The following is a 7,144-nucleotide window of genomic DNA, read 5'->3' as shown; positions in this document are numbered from 1 at the left end:
TTTTCAGTGTGATTTTTTGGACCAAACTATCTATCCAACATAACTTCACCATAACCATCGACTCTCTCTCCGACAAAGGTTGCTGGGAACCTAGGTGTTTAGGTTGATGAGCAGTTGATTGATTCTTCTGAAACTATAAACTTTTTTTTAGTATGAAGTAATTCAAATTATATGAAAAATATGTTAGAGACATATTTTCTGCTTTTAACTTTTATTATCTTTTATAATTTTATTTCAGATTTTCCCCGTTTTCTTCCAATTTGGCTATCCAATTGTCCCACCCCTTTGTGCGTCCCCATCACCAGTGGCACCTGCGACCCTAGGAGGATGCCTACGAGCAAACGCCTCCTTCCACAATTGTGAAGTCAGTCACCACTTTTTTTCGAGCTGCTGCTGATGCATCATTGTCTGAGCAGATAGCGGCTCGGGGGAAAGCACACCGGCTAGGTTCTGATACATCTGCTCACAGACGGCTCGTGCCGCCCGGCGCCACCTTTAAGCGTGATGGGGAGAGAGCGCCATCTACCCACCCGGAGGAAGCAGGGCCAATTGTGCTCCCTCTGAGTACCAGCAGCTGATGTCAAAGCTGCATGAGCGGGGTTCAAACCTGCGACCTCCCACTCATAGTGGCAGCACTTTAGAACGCTTGACCACTCGGTATCCCCTGCTTTTGACTGTCTTTACTGTTAAATTGTGTTAGGATTAGTGTGAGGATTTGGTTGCATTCAGCAACAAGAGTTAGTGTCGCCAGGATACTGAAGACAAATCAAAGTAAAGCCAAAATTTCAGGATTATGACAGGCCTAATGTTGAATAATTGAATAATAAAGAAAATAATAAGATTTTTGTTCCTATCATCCTGTCTTAAAGCAAAAGGAGGAGAAGAGTGATGAATTTGTTCTGGCTGGGAGAAAGCAGAGAATTTCTTAGCAGACAGCTTTAGTGGTGCTCACTTTCCCGCCCACCAGTGGCTTCCATGCCGAAGGAAAGCGACCACTTGCTGTGAGCTGCCAGGTTGGGATCCAGCACTCTGAGTGAGCATGTGCGAGTGTGTGTGTGTGTGTGTGTGTGTGTATTGTATAAGGTCTTGCCTTTATGTTGAGCAATACTGCACTTTTTTCCATATTTACTGCTGATAGTCACAACACAGACGTGTTTGAGGGCAGTAGATTGGAACACGTCTCCTATGTGTAGGTGGCCCGACGATATCCTGCCGCGCTGTTTTCCGTGACCTCTTTCACAAGTAACATTTCCGAACCACACCCACACACCTGCTGCTGAACAGAAAAGTTGAAGAAATTTCTTCCCAAGAGAAAGCCAGAACAGAGACTAGCCACTATCCATAGCCTCTCAAGCACACACACACAGACAAACAATACACTTTCTTTTATTTAGTATGCTGTTGTTTGATTGTTTTCGTGCACTCCAAACAGTTTGACATCTTTGCCCTGCTTTTCTCTTTCTCTAGAACTGACAGTTATCCTCCTGTGTGTCTGTTTCGCTGTTTCCGCTGGTTCTCTTCTCATATTGTATTCCAGCAGTCAGACACTAGTTATTCTGTTTATGTTTGGTGCATCTGAAGATGTGTGGTCCAGTGCGAAAAGCTTGTTTTCTATTGCTAATGAGCTCCATAAAAAATTAAATAAAATACTGAAATGTGGTGTATTGGTCAGATACCATACCAGTATGAGGTCCCATCTAGAATGCAGTACTGTGCTGCTGTGCAGGTGGAACCCTCTTAGGATTCTGACAGATTACTTCATTTAGGTGTTTTTGTTTGTTAGTTTAGAATTGTATGTCCAGAACATTTTAATTACACATACTTTCCAACACCGGACTCATTTTAAGGAAAAAAAAAACAGCACCTTAATGCCTTAATTAAGTTAAGCTCTACCTGTGAAATTGGTCTCTCCCTGTTGCCTCTGGTGCAGAATCCTGACCCACTTAATAAAAATAGAGCCGGCTGTCTGTAGATGAAGGCTTTCCTGTAAAGGTGTGGAAAAGTGTGTCTGTGTAATTTAAGAAACTGTCGCTATGGTGTTGCTACCCATGAAGTAGGTTGGTAGGTGAAGGCTTAAGGTTTGGTTAATGAGTGATGCAGATATTTCATAATCATTTCTACAACAAGTCTGACTTGCACTTATTAGTGCTTTTTTATTGGTTAGTAGGGTTTTGTGCACATCTTTTCTTCCTGATCAGTCAACAATCGATAGTGTGCAGTATGAACTCTTCTGTCTTCTCCTTCCAATAATGTTTAACACCACGTGTTGGATACTCATTGCATGTAAAAGCATGCTGTTTTTCCAGAATAGGTTTCTCACAATACTCAGTATTGGTTTAAAACAGCGGCATGTGAGAATTGGTCTTCCTTGCTCCTATGATCCCTCTATAATTGGGAAGTTTAATTCATGCTTTGCATCAACCCTAAAGGACATGCTTTGCGGATGCATTTCTGGACAATAGAAAGATACTCATCATCACTAAAAGTGAAAGAAGTTTATGGACTGAAACAGTTCATACTCATACAAAAAATTATACAAATGACGGCGCACTATGAAGTTCTTATGAGTGTTATATTGCCCACTTCACCAAAGATACATAGAGTAGATGATGTTCCGAGCCCAAGTAACATTGATAGAGACAATATTGTCCCAATTGCAACATTATTTGAGTTACAGCAGTTCTTTTGAGTTACAAATTCCACAAAATATTACTTTAAATGGTCCATAGGATAATTTGTTTTCTTTTTTAAACATGTGTTATTTAGCAAAGTTTCTATGTAGAAACTGAGCTGCAAAAACTCCAGCACATCCCAAAGATTCTCAATGAGGTTAAGGTTTGGACTCTGTGGTGAACAATCCATGTGTGTAAATGATGATCTCATGCTCCCTGATTCACTCTTTCACAATTCCAGCACCATGAATCCTGACATTATCATTTTGGAATATACCCGTGCATCAGGAAAGAAAAAATCCATTGATGGAATAACCTGGTTTATATTCAGTATATTCAGGTAGTCAGCTGACCTCATTCTTTCAGCACATACTGTTGCTGAACCTACACCTGACCAACTGCAGCTTTAACCCCACATCATTTACTTACTTAAATCCAGGTGGAGACTTTTTTTTGGCCAGGAAGTGTATAACAACTAAATAAAATAGAGCTAAATAGTACTAACATGTACTCACAGCCTCTATGTGTCACCATAAAAAAGTACCATCACAACAGCACTGATAATGACTAGAGGCTGGAATTTTCCAGAATACCCAAATATCCAGTCCACCTCTGTGTCACAGAACATTTAGATACATACATTCACCTATTCAGCCTAGATTAGCTATTAGGAGTGCAAAGCTTTTAAAAAGTAGGAGTGAAAGAATTGAGTTTGAAATGCTTTGTGAATGAGGGACGGCACAGGGCAGCCAATTTACGATAGAGACGATTTACAGAATTAATAGCAGAATTAATGGCACTCAGGCCTGATTAATTATAACTGGAGAAAAACAATGTGGGATATGACTGCTATAAAAAAAAGGTTGGGGGAACTATTTAAAAAAATGCATCCACTGGGGGGCACCGCTTTGAGTATTTTTGGAATGTACTGAGATTAGAAGGCTTTCCTCCCCTTCATGAGATAAGAATCACTGCCTTTTTCAAAATGCTATTTTTGCTGCGTGTTATAATTTTCCATCTCTAATAAGTCCCCAGAGCTGTTATCAGGCAGTGAGAGTGTGCGCATCTCATAGTTGCTTTGCGTCTTTATCCTTCAGATCTCCTCGAGTCACAGATAGCGATCTCCTCATGCCATTATAGATAAGAGTGAGTTTAACAATGCATTTAGCCAGCTGTACAGAGATTAAAGGCCCCATCTGGGATTGCTAAAACGACATTCCAGCTGCCCCAGGGACTAGCTCAGAGTTTACTAACAGAGCACAAGCGGCAAATGTTCATATTACTGGGATTTAGTGGGTGCTTTTATATAATGGCCTTATTTCCAGAGGTTAATCAAGAGCGTGAAAAGCACTGATGCTGACCTTGTATGTACACTCAGTGGTCATTTTATTATCTGTGTACTTTGTTGGATACTGACTTTCCATTCAAAACCACTCTACTGTAATGGTCTTACTTAAAATAATACACTGCTACAGGTAAGGGAGGGATCAACTTATTTACCACAGAGAAGTAGGAGACTGAAGGAGCCTTATACTACACAAAAGACTGTGTAGTGTATAGTCAACACTCTACATATGAGTGTTTTTAATGCTTACACAATAAACCAGTTAGAGTAGCAGAGAGACCCATACTGAGCATTCCAGACCATATTAGACTCTCACAGTTCAAAATGCATAGTTCTACCAGGAAGATTCCAGAAGCAAGCAATGTAATAAAACAGCCGGCAGGACCAAACTGGAGGCGTGGGGAGGAAGAAGGGAAAACAAAACAGCGCCTGCAAAGCAGAGAAAGACGTGTAGGGGAAGTCTTATAAAGTCAGATGAAAGCTGGTGATTGGTTGAGATATGAGTGATGAGCACAAAAGTTTCCTGCTAGAACTAACGCTAAAGCTTAAACTGATGCGCTGGCAGGAGTGAAGGTTATTGGTAACCAGGCTTTGCTTGGTTTTTGGGTCTCCATTACTCTGCATCATCCTTATGCAGGTAAAATATCTTAAAAGTAGTCTGTGAACTAAAAAAAAATAAAAATAAAAATCATATTGTAGGTGCTCTTAATAAAAGACAGTGTGCATTTCCCAAAGTATAGGGCTGCATTTAACACCCTTTACAACAGAAAAAAAGCAGCCAAATATTTGGAGGGATTTGGAGGATGCAACTGAAGCAACTTGCAAGGCCTTCTGCAGCCACCATTACTGTACACGTACAACTCAAAGGGAAAAATTTTAATTAAGCCAAAAATGTGAAAAACTCAATAGCAGCTTTTCAATAGCAGCAGTTTTTAAAAAATGATAATTTATTTATGTTATAAAACTAAAAAGCAAAAACGAATTACTAAGTTGGAAGTAGCAGGGTTGTTTTTTCATCTGGTTCCACAAGATCGTTCACTTTTTTCCACTCACAATGTAACCAACAAGCTGATTGGTTATTTTTTTTAAATGAGACTTTATGTGAAATCAGAAACCATGTTGAGTGTTATGAGAACTCCTCTGTTGTCCTCTATGTTCTAATTCTGTCACAATGTTAAAGCGCATGTCTAAGCAGATCACTCACATGCTGTTTATTACAGACAACTTTAAGAGCAGAGCTCTGTATCCTACAAGCTCTTAGCCTGTTAGCTGGTTACTTATTACTACATTTGGATTTGGGGCTCAAAGTATGTTTAGAGAAAGAGTACTGTATGCTTTACACTTGGCCTCAGTCTTCATATTTTCTTTTTCTCGCTCAAACTCGTACATTTAGGCCCCATGTATAGATTTTATCCTCTCTTGCTTCATCAGACTGCTCCCTGCTCCCTCAGTATTGAGCAATAGAGCGTTCCAGCCACGCCGTCACCCACAACTCAATAAACTATTGCTTTTAGAAACTCAAATTTTTTGCTTCTCCCTCTCTTTTTCGGAAGCGTCCTTGCCCAAACTCGCTGTGTGAGCCAAAGAAAAGGCTGGAGAGATGATGTATTACAGCAGTCAGGAGGATGCTGTCAGCGGTGCGGGGATGAAGGATTAGCATACGAATGCGTTTGAATAATTTCCTATTAACCTTCCCAACACTTGCGCGCCTGTTGTTTTAGGACACACATTCTAATGGTGACATTACAATTCAAAGCCGTGTACAACACGCACGACACATCCTGGTGTCGGGGCCTTTACAAGCAGCCCTCTGGATTTCTCCACAAGTGAATGCAACAACAAATATGGAGCTCAGGCCGTGGGTTCAAAAACACAATCTGTACATCAAACCTTTATTTACCGCTTAGTATGATGTACTAACTTCAGTTGCACAACATGATAGCATGGTTTATAGATGCATTACCATTATAAAAGTACTTCAGTTGTACTTTATAAACCAAAAGTAGTTCTTCTTTATCATCAGACATAGAGCTTTTCCACCAAAAGGACTCTTGAATCAATATGGCCTGTCTACCCATTTCAGACATCCCAAGTTGCAAAAAAATAATTTCAGGGAGGTGCCCCCAGACCTGAACTTGGACCCCCTCTCTGTCCCCCGTCCTAAAAATTATATATATACATATGTCACATTAACTAACCTCAACATGTCTTTTGTATGTTGAATAGGCAATGCTAAAATCACTATAACAAACTGTACAGAAGGCAAGACTTTCATTGTTGTTTTATTTTACCAGACACTGGATACACTTACATTATTTTTTGACAGACACCCATTTCTTTATATATTGAATCTGAAACTCACTGATGTTCCAGATCTGTTCACAAATTCTATAATAAAACCAGCAACCAGAACAGACACAATGGGTCCTATTTTAGCGATCTATAGGCGAGCCGTCAACCGAGCACCGTGTTATGGTGGGAAAGTGCGTGGTGGAGGAGCTAGAAAGAAAAAAAAAAAGGACACTGGTCCCTGGCTTCTGTGGAGGCACACACACATGACATACTCTGTGCGGGGTAAAATAAGTGTTTAAAGTGGCTAAGTCACCATCACATCTCACCATTACTGTCTCAATAACTGAGGATACGCACAACAGACCAGAAGCTATGCTACAGCTCACCATCCCACAAAGAAAACTACAGCTCCAGCATGCATGCACAGTAGTACAGTACATGTAAAACCATTTTCCATTGGCATAGAAACAGCTCTGGAAAGAAGACCACTTCAGTTTCTGAATCAGTTTCTCTGATTTTGCTATTTATAGGTTTATATTTGTGTAAAATGAACATTGTTGTTTTATTCTATAAACTACAGACAACAGTTTTCCCAATTCCAAATAAAATATTTTCTTTTAGAGCATTTATTTGCAGAAAATGAGAAATGGCTGAAAAAACAAAAAAGATGCAGAGCTTTTAGACCTCAGAAAGAAGAAAACAAGTTTATATTCATAAAGTTTTAAGAGTTCAGAAATCAATAAGTGGTGGAATAACCCTGGTTTTTAATCACAGTTTTCATGCATCTTGGCATGTTCTCCTCCACCAGTCTTACACACAACTCTTGGTGCAAAAA

Source organism: Astyanax mexicanus, chromosome 1 (assembly GCF_023375975.1).
Source record: "Astyanax mexicanus isolate ESR-SI-001 chromosome 1, AstMex3_surface, whole genome shotgun sequence".
In the NCBI taxonomy this organism is placed as follows: Eukaryota; Metazoa; Chordata; class Actinopteri; order Characiformes; family Acestrorhamphidae; genus Astyanax; species Astyanax mexicanus.
The sequence above is the reverse complement of the archived record's forward strand: the minus strand, read 5'-3'. Positions refer to the sequence as shown.